The following is a 15955-nucleotide window of genomic DNA, read 5'->3' as shown; positions in this document are numbered from 1 at the left end:
AATAACAACCTGAGTAGAGGTTTTCACATCACTGCAGAAGAAAGATTTTTTCTTACTGACTGGCTCTAATGCATGTCAATGTCTTTCCAGAAGACGTGCTCTGGCTCAGTCACATGTCATAGGTTTTCTGGAGGAAGCATTCGGAGAAGTTCTAGGGCCTGTGTTATAGAGAAGACAAACATAAATTCGGTAGAGGGCTAGCTCAGTGGTTTGAGCATTGGCCTGTTAAACCCAGCGTTGTAAGTTCAATCCTTGAGGGGGCCATTTGGGGATTTAGTGTGGGATTGCTCCTTCTTTGAGCAGGGGGTTGGATTAGATGAGGTCCCTTCTAACCCTGATATTCTGTGATAATAGTCCTTTTGGACCTTAAACTTTTTCTTTTGTTAGGAGGATAACACTGGACATTTTCTCTCATTCACTTTCCTTTGGAATAATTTAAATTGTGTCTTCAGCACCTTTCATAGCAAACAGTTACAATTAGCCCACAGGTTTCCAGTTTCAGGCTGTCCAAGGATGAGATGGCCATTAAAGGGGTTGTAGCTCAACTGAACCTATCCCCCGGTGAAGGGAATAAGTGCAGGGCTCACATGAGAAGGAGCAGCAGGTAACTAGGATCCAGGCCTGTTGGGTGATATAAGGACAGCCTGTGCTCAGCCAGGAGAGAGACCCCCATTGGGAGCAGGCCTGGGAGGGGCTTGGATAGTCCTTTAAAGCCATTTAGGTTCACAGTAGGGGATGGAAGAGCCAAGCTGCTAGGGATGGAAGCTGGGCCTCCTGGCAGTGTCCAAGAATGAAATCACAGCACCTTCCAGGAATGGTCCTGTGAGAGGGCACGCCCCACCCACCCTCCATCCCAGACCCTCCAGACCTTTTCATCGGGTCCCTGCCCCTTGAACCCAACAGCCCCCCCCCGCCCTTTTCACCATGAGCCGGCTGCACGATTTGCAGCCAGTTCAGTTCCAGACCATGCCAAGGAAATATCTGTACAGGCTCATGGTCCACACTTTTCACTTCCTCACCCTCGCGTCCCGCCCTGACACAAAATGTTGGGACCTCCTGCCACTTCTCGAGGGGGAGAAGCCCCGCTGGACCAGCCTATACTCCACCCTGCTTCCAAGGCCCACCGGGGATATCAGTTGGTGGCTCCTCCATGGGGCTGTGAGCACGGGTGTGTACTTTGTTCGGTTTACCCCTATCCCGGACACCTGCCCCTTATGTGGCACAAGGGAAACCCTGGTGCATGTTTATCTAGAGTGTGCCAGGTTGCAGCCCCTATTCCGGCAGAGTGGATTATCTCTAACCCTCCTCCCGAGCCCGGCAACAGAGATGCCAGGATGACACAGGGCAAAAGAATGTTTGCTGCATGAAGCATCATGTAAAATCACCTTCCAAGGAGTTAAAGAGAAACCAGGATAAAATAAAGGATTCAAAATTCATATTTTGACTGCTAGGTGGGGTAATAATTTCCTACCCAAAATAATGCATCTGAAGAATTAGATAAAAGTACCCAATAGAACAAAAAGCTCTACTTGCAAAAATAGCCCCTCAGGCCTGCTAGGCTTGTTAGCTGTTAACAATATGGAAAGCTGTACCTTCAAGGTTTTCTCCCCTCTGTTTTGAATTGTGATGAGGAATACAAATCTCACACTGGGCAACAAGGGGTTAAGAAGCTGCTCTGGCCTCAGCCAGCCCCACCCCAACACATCTGCAGGGTATGCACAGACCAGAGGGAGGATTTAAAAGGGAGCAGAACAGCTCACTTGTGGGCAGACCTGGCAGGAGGAAGGTCCTTTATCTGGCAGGTCCTGAGGGAAGGCTGACTCTGTCCTTCAGCAACTGCCTGAAGTTCCCTCTCGGAGGGAAGAGAGGGAGGTGTCACGGACTCACAGATTGTGCCCACTCGTGGCCCCGTGCGGTCCGTGGGGGGTGCCCCTTCCAATGCAACAACCTTTCTCAGGGGGTCCACTCTCTCTCGGGGTCACGCACCTCCTCCTCCTGGAGCCGCAACTCTCTGAGCCTTAGCACACCTGTTTCTCACCGTGGATCCCCTCAGGGAGTCCACTCACTCTGGACCCCCCGGGCCTCCACCCCCGAAGGGGTTGATGCAACCCTGTTCTCTAGACCAGAGTGACTCTCAGCCACCATAAAACAGGAGGGTTTATTGAGTGTTGAATACAGCGCAGGAAACTCTCAGGGCTTCAAGCCTGGCCTCCCTCAGCACAGCACATCCTAGTCCCCCTGCATCCTGGTGGGCTCTGCCTGATCCCCCTCTCCAGCCCACAGCCCCCCTGCTTCCCAGCTGGGCATCCAATATCCCCAGCCCCAAATCCCGCCTCTGTCCATTGTCTTCTCTCCAGGTAAACAGGGTCATAAATAGGTGGCCTGGACCTCCTCTCCTTTCAGCCCTCCTCTTTCTGGAACCAGCTGGTCAGGTCACTGGGGTCCTCTCTTCACAGCCCATTGTCCTTCCACTGGCCAGAACCAGCTGTGACTCCTGAGCTGCATCTCCAGGTCACCAGGTCACCGGTCGCTGGGGTATCCATCCTCCAGGCCATCAGCTGGGGTCCCAAGTTCCCTCTCCGGTCCTATGTAATAACAAACTCCCTCTCCCCTCACCTCGTTAAACCAGTAACACCTGGGGGCACTGAGTCCCACTCCCTCTGCATGCAACCCACTGGAAAACATGGAAAAACCAAGAAAATCCCCCACTTCGTCACAGGGGGCATTTCCCCCTCACACCTACTAGCCAGTTGTTGGGTGTTGATTCCTTGGCTTTTATTTCTAGATGACCTCGGAAGGGGAGAAGTTTGGAAGTGACCGGGTTGGAGGGCCAAGTCAGGAGAGGAGGCAACCACCACCCCAAGAAGGAGAGAGTTGTTTGAAAAGTTAGCCCTTTCAATGCACCAAATGTAAATATGGCTGGTTGGAGCTGTCCTCTGTTGGTCCTTATTGAATACAATCAAGTCACGATTACTGGCCCCAGAGCAACTGTTAACATGCAGGCCAGTGATCAGTTCATCTTTACCCACCACAATGAGACTCACAATAGAGTTTTTAAAAAGTATCTGTAATTTTTTTTTAAATCTCCAAGGATGATTTACTAATGGCTACTTGAGACCTCACCCATCTGTCTCCAAATAGGAAGTCCCCCATGCTAACCCAATTGTCTTCCCACAAGTCACAAACAGGTGCTAAAGGAGAAACTGAACCTTCTCTGGTTTAGATTCAGTGAACTGTACCAGCCTCCCACTGATTCCCCTGCTAGGCCGTGTTAATTAGCAGGTTGAGCCCTGTTCATTTGAGGTCCTGGGGTTCTCTATAACCAAGAACTTTAAACAGGTAATGATGTGTCTAATGTCAAGTTCCTCCGAGTCCACCAATGTTATCTCTTCCTATTCGGGTGTAACCAGTGACACTAACATTCCAGTAATAAACATGGTCCCACCAGGTTTTCCCGTTCTATCTACTTTCCCCTCCTCAATGAGAATTTCCAGCTTCTCTTCCTTCTTGGCTAGACTCCCGTGCTAAAAGCAGTGTTACTTCCCTTCACGCTTCCAGTGAGTATCTTGCAGGGTATGGACACTGCAGCACAGCATTCCCCTGAGCACACACTTGTGTTACTGCAGGAGGGTTATTGGCGGAGGCGATGTGTGGGGGAGGAGGCATCTAGTGTCACATTCTCTGCCCCCATATCCTCGCCCCCCTTCCCCCCAAGTTGTTGCTAGGTTTGTACTCAGCATGCTCACATGGACTGAGCATGCTCAGTAACACTGCTGAAGCCAGCTGCCCTCACTCTGCCCCCCACCCCGCATCCCCACTATCAGCAGGCACAGGTCATCACTGGTTATCTGTAAGCCAGGAAGAGACTCCAACTCATGTGTCACATTCTTCCCTCCATTGGAAGGTGCCATGGGAGAAAGACAACATGTCCCCATGCAGGGGCAGTAGGTTTGAATAATTTTTGGTGGTGCCCAGAACAGGTCCAAGTCCTGCCCCACCCCCAGCCTTGTAAGTCAATATATAGTAACTCCTCACTTAAAGTCATCCCAATTGACATTGTTTTGTTGTTAAGGTGATAATCAATAAGAGCAGTGGCTCTCAAACTTTTTTTTCCATGGACCTCTTGAAAATTGCTGAGGGTCTTTGCGGACCACTTAATGATCTTTCCAAATGTTGTTTGTACCATTAGCTAACCATTGTAAAGCACTTTGGATAAAAGTGCCTGTCACACAGAACCTCCTCTCTGTGAGCAGACTATCTCCAGGGCAAGAAGCTTCACAGCTTCGATCTTCTTGGATCTGACCTTGGAGCATTCAGCATCCCCTTCCTCACCGTGCGCTTCCCACAGCGAGTCGCACAGACAGGGCTCCTGGGGAAGCCAGAGGGCCCTGCACCCCAACTCTGCAGTCAGACATGACTCTCAGCCAGCCAGTAAAACAGAAAGTTTATTAGATGACAAGGAACATAGTCTAAAACAGGGTTTGTTGGTACAGAGAATAGGACCCCTCAATCAGGTCCATCCTAGGGGGCAGAGAGGCCAGACCATGTCTGTGCCTCCCTCCATTTCCCCGGCCAGCTCCAAACTGAAACTCTCCAGCCCCTCCTCTGGCCTTTGTCTCTTTTCCGGGTCAGGAGGTCACCTGATCTCTTTGTTCTCCAACACCTTCAGTTGGCACCTTGCAGTGGAGGGGCCCAGGCCATCATTTACCAGGAGACAGGGAGTTGGCCAATCTCTGTGCTGAAGGTATCACACTGGCCCTCTAGGGCTCTGAATCAATCATATCCTTATTCCCCCCTCTAGATACTTAAGAAATCCATAGGGGAAACTGAGGCACCCACAGAGGATACCGAGAAAACATTAAGAACAGTCCCACTTCATCACAGTGTGATTTAAAAAAACCCTTAATAATTACTTTTTTTTTCTACACATAAAAGCACACAACTCATTTAAATATCTGTAGTCTTAACCTTTCTAATTTGTTGGATGTGCCCTCTCTCCATCACTGCAGCAGCCTCCAAGATGGGGCTGGGAAGAAGTGGGGTTCTCCCCCACTGCAGGAGCCCCTGAATCCTGGCTGGAAAGGAAGGGGGGGGTCTCTCCCGTGCCAGAGCAGCCACAGAGCTGAAGCTGGGAAGGAAGGGGGGGGTCTCTCCCCAGCAGCAGCAGCCCTGGAGCCTCTTTCTCTGGCTGCCGTAGCCCTACACCTCTCAAATACCCTCATCCCCACTTCTCACACATCCTCTGCCTACTCCCAGGTTTGTACTCAGCATGCTCACACCTACCCCCTATTCCCCTCCAAAACCACCACCTCCCCTTACATGTGCATCTTCTCCAGGGTCCAGGCATCTAATTAGGGAAGCCAGGCCTGCGCAGCTCCACTCATTAGGTGGGTGGTCCTTCATTCTCTCATGTGCGGCTGCCCAGGAGTGCACCTTAGAGGGAACTTTCCGCGGACCACCTGAATGGAGCTGGGCCGCAGTTTGAGAACCTCTGAATTAGAGAACATGCTTGTTTAAAGTTGTGCCATGCTGCCTTATAGTGTTGTTTGGCAGCCATCTGCTTTGTCCACTGCTTGCAGAAAGAGCAGCCCACTGGAGCGCTAGTGGTGGGGGCTTGGAACCAGGGTGGACTGGCAGCCTCCCATCAGCTCCCCCACATTCCCTGTGCGGTAGCCACCCAGCAGACTATCAATTGACTATCAATTGTTCAGGTGTCCCTCCAACCCACTGCAATGTGCTGCTCCTGCCCTCTGCCTTGGAGCTGCTCCCGTGAATCTCCAGATTGCTGAGCGGGGGGAGGGGGAGGGAAGGGTAGGAGAAGAGGAGTTCTGTTGTGAGGATGTCCCCCTCCCCCGTTCCTCCCCCCGATCTCCACAGAACAAGGGGACACACGACAGGGCTCAGAATGGAGGGAACTTGCTAGCAGAAGCCGCTGTCTCAAAGGGTATGTCTACACTACGGGATTATTCCGATTTTACAGAAACCGATTTTTGGAAACAGATTGTATAAAGTCGAGTGCACATGGCCACACTAAGCACATTAATCTGGCGGTGTGCGTCCATGTACCGAGACTAGCATCGAGTTCCGGAGCGTTGCACTGTGGGTAGCTATCCCATAGCTATCCCATAGTTCCCGCAGCCTCCCCCGCCCATTGGAATTCTGGGTTGAGATCCCAATGCCTGAGGTGGCAAAAAACATTGTCACTGGTGGTTCTGGGTACATCCTCCCCCAGCCTCCGGGAAAGCAATGGCAGACAACCGTTTCACACCTTATTTCCTGGGAGAACACTGCACTGCGGACACCATGCCATGTCAAGCATGGAGCCCTCTCAGCTCAAGACAGCAGTGATGAACACTGTCAACACCTTGTGCATTCTCATGCAGTTAATGCTGAACCAGGACCAGAAAAAACAGGCGAGGAGGAGGAGGCAGCGACTGCAGCACGGCGACGAGAGTGATGAGGACATGGACGTGGGCCCCGGTGCGTTGTAGATCATGTTGTTAATGGTGCAGGTTCTAGCCTTGGAACGTCAATTCTGGGCCCGGGAAACAAGCACAGACTGGTGGGACCGCATAGTGTTGCAGGTCTGGGATGATTCTCAGTGGCTGCGAAACGTTTGCATGAGTAAGGGCACTTTCATGGAACTTTGTGACTTGCTTTCTCCTGCCCTGACACTCCAGAATACCAATATGAGAGCAGCCCTCACAGTTGAGAAGTGAGTGGCAATAGCCCAGTGGAAGCTTGCAATGCCAAACAACTACCGGTCAGTCAGGAATCAATTTAGAGTGGGCAAATCTACTGTGAGGGCTGCTGTAATGCAAGTAGCCAAAGCAATCACTGAGCTGCTGCTACTAAAGGTGGTGACTCTGGGAAATGTGCAGGTCATAGTGGATGACTTTTGCAATGGGATTCCCTAACTGTGGTGGGGCGATAGATGGAACCCATATCCCTATCTTGGCACCGGAGCACCAGAGCAGCCAGTACATAAACCGCAAGGGGTACTTTTCAATGGTGCTGCAAGTACTGGTGGATCACAAGGGGCGTTTCAACAACATCAACGTGGGCTGGCCGGGAAGGGTTCGTGACGCTCGCGTCTTCAGGAACACTAGTCTGTTTAAACTGATGCAGCAAGGGATTTACTTCCCAGACCAGAAAATAACCGTTGGGGATGTTGAAATGCCTATAGTTATTCTTGGGGACCCAGCCTTCCCCTTAATGCCATGGCTCATGAAGCCATACACAGGCAGCCTGGACAGTAGTCAGGAGCTGTTCAACTACAGGCTGAGCAAGTGCAGAATGGTGGTAGAATGTGCATTTGGACATTTAAAGGGTCGTTGGCGCTTGTTACTGACTCGCTCAGACCTCAGCCAAACCAATATTCCCATTGTTATTGCTGCTTGCTGTTTGCTCCACAATCTCTGTGAAAGTAAGGGGGAGACCTTTATGGCGGGGTGGGAGGTTGAGACAAATCGCCTGGCCGCTGATTACTTGCAGCCAGACACCAGGGCAATTAGAAGAGCAGACCAGGAAGCGCTGCGCATCAGAGAAGCTTTGAAAACCAGTTTAATGACTGGCTATGCTATGGTGTGAAAGTTCTGTTTGTTTCTCCTTGATGAAAATCCACCCCCTTTATTGACTCATTCTCTGTAAGCCACCCACCCTCCCCCCTTCGATCACAGCTTGCTTTCAAAGGAAATAAAGTCACTATTGTTTAAAAATAATTTATTCTTTATTAATTGATTATAAAAAGAGGGAGAGAACTGACAAGGTAGCCTGGGAGGGGTTTGGGAGGAGGATAGGAGGGAAGGAAAAGGCCTCTAAAAAAGTTTAAAATAATTACAGCCTTTTGCTTGGGCTGTCCACTGGGGTGGAATGGGAGGGTGCATGGAGCCTCCCCCCCCCCCCGCCCCTGCGTTCTTACACGTCTGTGTGAGGAAGCTATGGAACATGATGAGGGGGGAGTGTGGTTATACAGGGGTGGCAGCGGCACTCTGTGATCCTGCTGCCATTCCTGAAGTTCCACCAGATGCTGGAGCATGTCCCTTTGCTCACGCAGCATCCCCAGCACTGCATCCTGCCTCCTCTGCTCTTCCTGCCACCTCTCATCTCGAGCGTCTCTCCTCTCCTCACATTGGTCTCTTCTGTCCTCATGTTGGTCCCTCATGTCCTCACATTGGTCCCTCCTTTCGTCATGTTCACTGGCATTTTTCCTGTACTTTGATACCGTGTCCTTCCACTCATTCAGATGAGCTCTTTCATTGAGAGTCGATTCCATGATTTCTGAGAACATTTAGTCTCGCGTCCTTTTTTTTTTTCGTCGCCTTATCTGAGATAGCCTTCGGGATGGAGGAGGAAGGCTTGAAAAATTTGCAGCTGCTGGAGGGAGGGAAAAAAGGGAGAGAAGTATTTTAAAAGATACATTTTACAGAACAATGCTTATACTCTTTCACGGTGAACAACACTATTCACATTACATAGCACATGGGATTTTAGTACAAGGTCGCATTTTGCATCTTAATATTGAGTGCCTGCGGCTTTGGTGTTAGAGATCACAGATGCAGGTCTGGGCAACAGAATTCGGCTTGCATGTGTCCATGGTAAGCCATTGTCTTTCGGCTTCTGCAGCCTTCAGAAAAGCAGCGCCCTCCTTTCCCACATACCAAGCAAAGCCCGTTGAGTGCTGTGGTTTTCCTGTTAATGTGCAGCAGCACTAAACAAACTAACCCCCCCATCCAATTCTCTGGATGATCGCTTTATCCCTCCCCCCATCGCGTGGCTGGTATCAGGGAAGATCCCTGCTAGCCAAACGCAAAAAGCTCAGCACCAATTTTCCCCCCACCCCCACTTGGATAACTTCAGAGAAGGATTTCTTTTCAGCCACAGGCAAACAGCCCAGTAGGAATGGCCACCTCTGTCCCCTTAATTAAATTCCCATATTTCAACCAGGTTACCATGAACGATATCACTCTCTTGAGGATAACACAGCGAGATAAAGAACGGATGTTGCTTGAATGCCAGCAAACACCGGGACCATACACTGCCAGGCTTTGTCATGCAATGATACCAGATTACTTGCTACTAGCACGGCGTGGTCAAGTGTCCTCCATGGAGGACAGAATAAGGCTGCACTGCCCAGAAACCTTCTGCAAAGGCTTTTGGAGTACCTCCAGGAGAGCTTCATGGAGATGGCCCTGGAGGATTTCCGCTCTATCCCCAGACATGTTAACAGACTTTTTCAGTAGCTGTACTGGCCGCGAATGCATCCCAAGTCCTCAGGGCAAATTAATCATTAAAAAATGCTTGCTTTTAAACCATGTTTTATATTTTAAAAGGTAAACTCACCTGAGGTCCCTTCCATGGGTTCATGGTCTGGGATACTGCCTTGGGAGGATTGGGAGGGTACTTCACTCAGGCTGAGAAAAAGATTCTGGCTGTTGGGGAGAACGGAGTGCTGTGTGCTCTCTGCAAGCTCGTCCTCCTCCTACTCCTCCTCCACATCTTCCCCGTCTGCAGATTCCTCAGGTATGGTTGAGATTATCCCCTCCTCGGAATCCATGGTCAGAGGTGGGGTATTGGTGGCGGCCCCGCTAGAATTGCATGCAGCTCAGCGTAGAAGCGGCATGTGTGCGGCTCTGCCCCAGACCTTCCGTTTGCTTCTTTGGTTTTCTGTTAGGCTTGTCTGAGCTCCTTAACTTTCTGAGTCCCTATTGTGGCCTCTCTCCATCATGCCCTTGGAGATTTTTTCAAATGTTTAGGCATTTCGTCTTTTGGAATGTAGTTCTGCTAGCACGGAATCCTCTCCCCATATAGCAATCAGATCCAGTACCTCCCGTACAGTCCATGCTGGTACTCTTTCTCGATTCTCGGACTGCATGGTTACTTGTGCTGATGAGCTCTGTGTGGTCACCTGTGCTCTCCACACTGGGCAAACAGAAAATGAAATTCAAAAATTTGCGGGGCGTTTCCTGTCTACCTGGCCAGTGCATCCAAGTTCAGATTGCTGTCCAGAGCGGTCACAATGGTGCACTGTGGGATAGCTCCCGGAGGCAAAGAGCGTTGAATTGCAGCCACACTAACCCTAATTCGAAATGTCAATTTTGGTGCTACTCCCCTCATCGGGGACGGGTACAGAAATCGATTTTAAGAGCCCTTTATTTCAAAATAAATGGCTTCGTTGTGTGGACGAGTGCAGAGTTAATTCGATTTAACACTGCTAAAAAGACCTAAATGCATAGTGTAGACCAAGCCCAAGAGTATTAGGCACCCAAGTCCTACTGCATTTCAGTGACAGTCAGGTCTGGTCTACACTACAAACCTATATAAGTATAACTACGTCGCTCCGGGGTGTGAAAAATCCACATCCTGAGTGACGTAGTTATACCAACCTAACCACCGTGTAGACAGCGCTAGGTTGGCAGGAGAGCTTCTCCCGTCGATATAGCTATTGCCTCTTGGGAAGATGGATTAACTACGCTGATGGGAGAGTTCTCTCCCGTCGGCATAGAAGCATATTCACTTAAGCAGTACAGTGGCGCAGCTGAATCGGTGCAGCATTTTATGTGTAGACCTCCCCTCAGACAGCTAACGCACACAGGCCTCTCTGAAAATCCCAGCCTATGTTTGCAAGCAGGAGGTTTGTGAAACTGTGGCCATCCCTCCTGCCAGCTCCCCTGCTCAGCTGAGTAGAAAGAAAGAAAAACCTCACTCTAAACCACTGTGATCTCCTTGGGGCACAGACCATACCTTCTGTCTTCTCTGGATAGAGACAATTTATTATCAATGTTTTTGGATGTTTTTCTACATTTTCAAATATATTGATTTCAAGTACAACACAGAATACAAAGCATACAGTGCTCACTTTATATTATTATTTTTATTACAAATATTTGCACTGTAAAAAGATAAAAGAAATAGTATTTTTCAATTCACCTCATACAAGTATTGTACTGCAATCTCTTTATTGTGAAAGTGCAACTTATAATTCTATATTTGTTTTTTTATATGACTGCACTAAAAAACAAAACAATGTAAAACCTTAGAGCCCATAAGTCCACTCAGTTCTACTTCTTGTTCAGCCAGTCGCTAAGACAAACAAGTTTGTTCACATTTAGGGGAGATAATGCTGCCCGCTTCTTAGTTACAACGTCACCTGAAAGTGAGAACTGGCGTTCGCATGGAACTGCTGTAATATAAAGTGAGCACTCTACACTTTGTATTCTGTGTTGTAATTGAAATCAACATATTTGAAAATGTAGAAAAACATCCAAAAATATTTATAATAAATTTAAATTGGTATTCTATACTTTGTTTAACAGTGCGATTAAAACTGCTATTAATCGCGACTCTTTTTTTAAATCTAGTAAATTTCTTTTGCGTTAATTGTTTGAGTTAATTGTGATTGACAGTCCTAGTTTTTAAATTAAAAAAAAAATGAAATTGAACCTAGACCTGCTGTGTGAGAGTCACGGGGACTTCTGCGCCTCTCATCACATTTTAGGAGCTTCTAAGTGCCCCAGTCCCCCAAGGACAGGTCTAGACAGCAGTCTCACTCCGGCCATGCGGCTACCCCAGCCCACATTAGCAATGAACTGTTAGACTCTCTAGGCTAAGGGCATTAGACACCCAAAACCCATTCAAATCCCAGCCCTACTGAAAGTTAATGGGGGAACTTGCGCTCCTGAGGCACTTTGAGAACCGCCCCCATGCAGCCCTGTGCAGACTCGCAGGATTGGTTTGATTGTGTTGAAAGTTGAGTTGACAATAGGATTTTAACTTGTATGAATTAACATAATGAGAATCTCAATCTATATGATGATGGGGTGACTTCAGAATGACCCGAGGCTGGCTGGGTAGCGGAGATCAGAATCTGACCCCCGTGTTTTGTACAGAAGAGCTGCTTGCATAATGTCCAATGGAACAGTTTTCCATTTGACTTCATAGCACTAGTTTCAGAAGGCAGGAAATTCTGCTTTGAGCTTTTAGTTCAGTCCTTTTGGAGCCAGCCAGATGGTACCAATAATCCCCACGTCGGGGACATGGTGGAGCTGACGCACCGTGGCTGGATAAAACTTAACTCCATTACCATCGAGCAGCCTCGAGCTCCAGCTTACAACCAACTCTGTATTAATCTGTGTGGACAGTCCATTGAGCAGGTGGCAGCTGTCAAATAGTTGGGCAGCATCATAGACTGGGCTGGAGGATGCTCAAAAGATGTGGGCACTCGTACGGCAGCAGCTGCTGCCATGTTTCGGGCCATTCAGTGACACCTTTGGGGACATCAGGACTTTCAGCTTCCTACATAGCTACAGATCTATAGAACCGCGGTGTCACCACCTCTACCATATGACCGTGAAACGTGGGCTCTGAGGAAGGCTGAAGAGTGGTGGAGGGATGTTTTTTGATTCTTGTCATCTTCGTATGGCCACTGGACTGGGACTATTTCCAGTTCTGCTACTGGCCTGCTGGATGACCATGGGCAAGTCACGTCACCTCTGTGCCTCATTTTCCTCTCTGTAAAATGGGGATACTTATGTCAAGCTCTTGGAGAGCTGCAGATGAAAAGCACAATATAAAAACTAGGTCTTTTGATTATTACCAAGCAACACTAGCGCATCAGCTGGAAACCTGGGTGAGAATGACAGCTGTCGAAATGGCCAGTAACTCTCACCAACAAACATTGCTCCTGTTTAAAAAATTAGGAAATAAAATGTAAAATTTTTTTTTGTTAATTCCCAATTTAGGTGCCTGGTGATATCTTGGGACCTTCCCAAAGGCTGAATTCAGCAAAACTCTGAATTCTGAGAACCAGGAAATACAGAGAGAAGGTAAATGCCCATGCAACTTTAACTCTGCCCTATTTGTGCGATGACCTAAAATACCCACACCACGCACTCCCACTCTACCGTGTCACTGCAATGGACAGGTGCACCCTGCCCTGGCCCTATGTTCAAACACTGATCCTACTGCCCCGTCAGAATACCACACTTGTAAAGTGTAACAGCCACTTCACATCCTTTTCCAGCCCCTGTGTTGCTGAAGCCAGGGGAGAGTATTGTCGCACTGTATCAGCACAGGCTTTTCAAGACCACCTGGCTCACTCATGTCATCCCTGTTGACGGGGGAAGAAGGGCAGTGGCGTAGCCAGGTTTTAAGAGGAGAGGGAGCAAACATAAAAAAGGCGCCCTTTGGCTCCTCCTCTGGCAACGCCCCCCCTTGGCTCCTCCTCAGGCTGCTCCACAACCACCCAGCTCCTCTCCCACGCCCCCCCCCATCTCATCCCTCCTGCCATTGTCCCTGGCCAGCCCTTCCCCCACCCCTTTGCTGCCGGTGCCCGCCGGGCCGGGGCTGGCAGCTCGGCAGGCTGAGAAGCAAGTGGGCACCCATCTGCCCGGGCAGGGATGTGCTCCTCGCCCCTGCTCTGGCAGCCGGGCTGTTGCCGCACTGAGCCCAGCCTCCTCCCCACTCGCCGCTTCTCCCGCTGGCCCCCTCTCAAGGCTGGATCCCCACTTTGAACTTTAGGGTACAAATGTAGGGGCCTGCATGAAAACTTCTAAGCTTAACTACCAGGTTAGCTCTGGTTCTGCTGCCACCATTTCAATGGATTCCATTTCTGGGAAACCTTGAAAAACCTTCACCAAATCCCTGGTGAAAACAGATCCAAACCCCTTGGATCTTAAAACAAGGGGAAATTAACCATTCCCCTCCTTCCTCCCACCAACTCCTGGTGAATCAGTTCCAACCCCCCTGGGATCTACAACAGGGAGAAATTAACCATCCCCCCTCCTTCCTCCCACCAACTCCTGGTGAATCAAGATCCAAACCCCTTGGATCTTAAAACAAGGAAAAATTAATCAGGTTCTTAAAAAGAAAGCTTTTAATTAAAGAAAAAGGTAAAAATCATCTCTGTAAAATCAGTATGGAAATTAACCTTACAGGGTAATCAAACTTAAAGAGCTCAGAGGACTCCCCTCTAGTCTTAGGTTCAAAGTACAGCAAACAAAGATAAACACTCTAGTAAAAGGTACATTTACAAGTTGAGAAAACAAAGGAAAACTAAGACGCCTTGCCTGGCTATTTACTTACAAGTTTGAAATAGGAGAGACTTGTTTAGAAAGATGTGGAGAACCTGGATTGATGTCTGGTCCCTCTCAGTCCCGAGAATGAACACCCTCCCAAACAAACAAAAGCCTTCCCCCCCCCCCCCCCCAGATTTGAAAGTATCTTGTCCCCTTATTGGTCCTTTAGGTCAGATGCCAGCCAAGTTACCTGAGCTTCTTAACCCTTTACAGGGAAAAGGATTTTGGAGTCTCTGGCCAGGAGGGGTTTTATAGTACTGTACACAGGACAGCTGTTACCCTTCCCTTTATAGTTATGACACCCCCCTATTGCCAGACAGCATGTGCCCAGCCCAGCTCCACTGCCACACATGCTCCCCCCGGCCCCTCACCGCCGCGCATGCTCCTCCCGGCCCGGCCCAAGTGCTCTGGACCCGAACGGGCCCAGCAGTGCAGCCTGTCCCCGCTCTCTACCTGGCCACATGGCGTGCTCCTCCGGACATGCCTGCCGCTCCCCCATGGCTCCTCCGGCCGTGCTGCCCTTCAGAGAGAAGCAGGCCCCACCTGCTGGTGCCATATAAGTTAACCCCTAAGGCGCCGCTTTTGAAAAATGTCCTGAGGGAAAGCTGCTGCTTCCCCTGCACCCCACTAGCTACACTACTGAAGAAGGGCTGTCAGACTGTCTGGAGTGGATGAAGAACACGGGTACCAACCTCAGGGTAGACTGTTCAGAAGCAGGGCACAACCCCAACCTTGGCTGTGAGTTCTAGACTTAGATTTCACCAACCAAGTATCAAGTGGGAACTCCTCAAGCACAACAACAGCCTTAACATGGAGTCACAGACAGTCTCTTTGGGAATTCCAGTCTGTCTTGCTACCCAGGTAAGCCTGCCTCTGTGATAGATGGTCCCTTGCTCAAAAAATCACAATAATATTCAGGGAGCTGACCTCTGGTAGGAACAGACTTGGCTTCCCCATGCTAAGGGGAGGTGTCAGTGGGTGCCACACAATCCTGGGCACCACAAGAAATGTCACACGGACATACAATAAAAGTAAAAGATGGCAAATTCTGAACCAATAAATACCTTTTTCCACGATGTGTGATAAGACTCTAGTCATCAAAGCGGGACTGGACATTTGTATGGCTAACAAGAATAACCAGAGTTTTCATAGGCAATGATGATAATTCCTATTACTCTAAGCAGCAGGTTGTTTTTCTCTAGGGATCAGACAGAGACACAAACACTCAGACACTCTCAGCTATTCTGCTGCAAAAACAAAACGACCCTGAGTAGATGCTGAGGGCATTAGGGGTCAAACCTCCCCAAACACAATGTGTATGTATCTCCATGCCAGGTAGAGACTGTGTATTATTACCCCTTTTTGACCGAAATGGCTAGTCACAGTTTGGAGCTATGGAGATGTCCCAGTTGGAAGTAGAAATTGATGGAGTCTCGTATTTTCTTTGATTCAATCTCGTTTATTGACAAGGAATCTATGAGGAACCAAAAACATAAGGAACAGCGTCTTTTCTTACCGCCCCAAGTCTCGTTAGCCACCTCATTAGACCCAAACGCTTGCTTTTTCAAGGCTTGCACTGGGCTACTGCTTGGCCTTCTTTCCACAGGCAGACAGGCAGGTGAGCTCTCTCTCTCTCTCTGACACACACACACACACACACACACATGAGCACGCGCGCTCAGCAAAACCCTTCTGCCCACTCAGTCAAATTCCTGGGCAGGTTCACACACTTCTTTGTCTAAGGTGGGGGAGGGGGCTTCTAATTAACTCATCCTGACGGTTATGTGAATAGAAGGATGTGTTCACACATCAGTTTGAATAAGTTTTTTAACTCAACCATAACAAGGTTTCGTTCAGTTCATAACGACATCCCTCATCTT

At 49.1% G+C, this 15955-nt stretch overlaps 1 protein-coding gene across 1 annotated transcript in view; it reads right to left on the bottom strand.

Moving 5' to 3' along the window:
- LOC135974464 (maestro heat-like repeat-containing protein family member 1) overlaps window positions 1-15955 on the bottom strand; it is a 936803-nt gene that overhangs the window by 533735 nt on the left and 387113 nt on the right. The gene's annotated exons all lie outside the window — the stretch shown is intronic.

The sequence above is a fragment of the Chrysemys picta genome, chromosome 12 (genome assembly GCF_011386835.1).
Source record: "Chrysemys picta bellii isolate R12L10 chromosome 12, ASM1138683v2, whole genome shotgun sequence".
Lineage (NCBI taxonomy): Eukaryota > Metazoa > Chordata > Testudines > Emydidae > Chrysemys > Chrysemys picta.
This window is presented reverse-complemented; position numbering and strand designations above follow the sequence as displayed.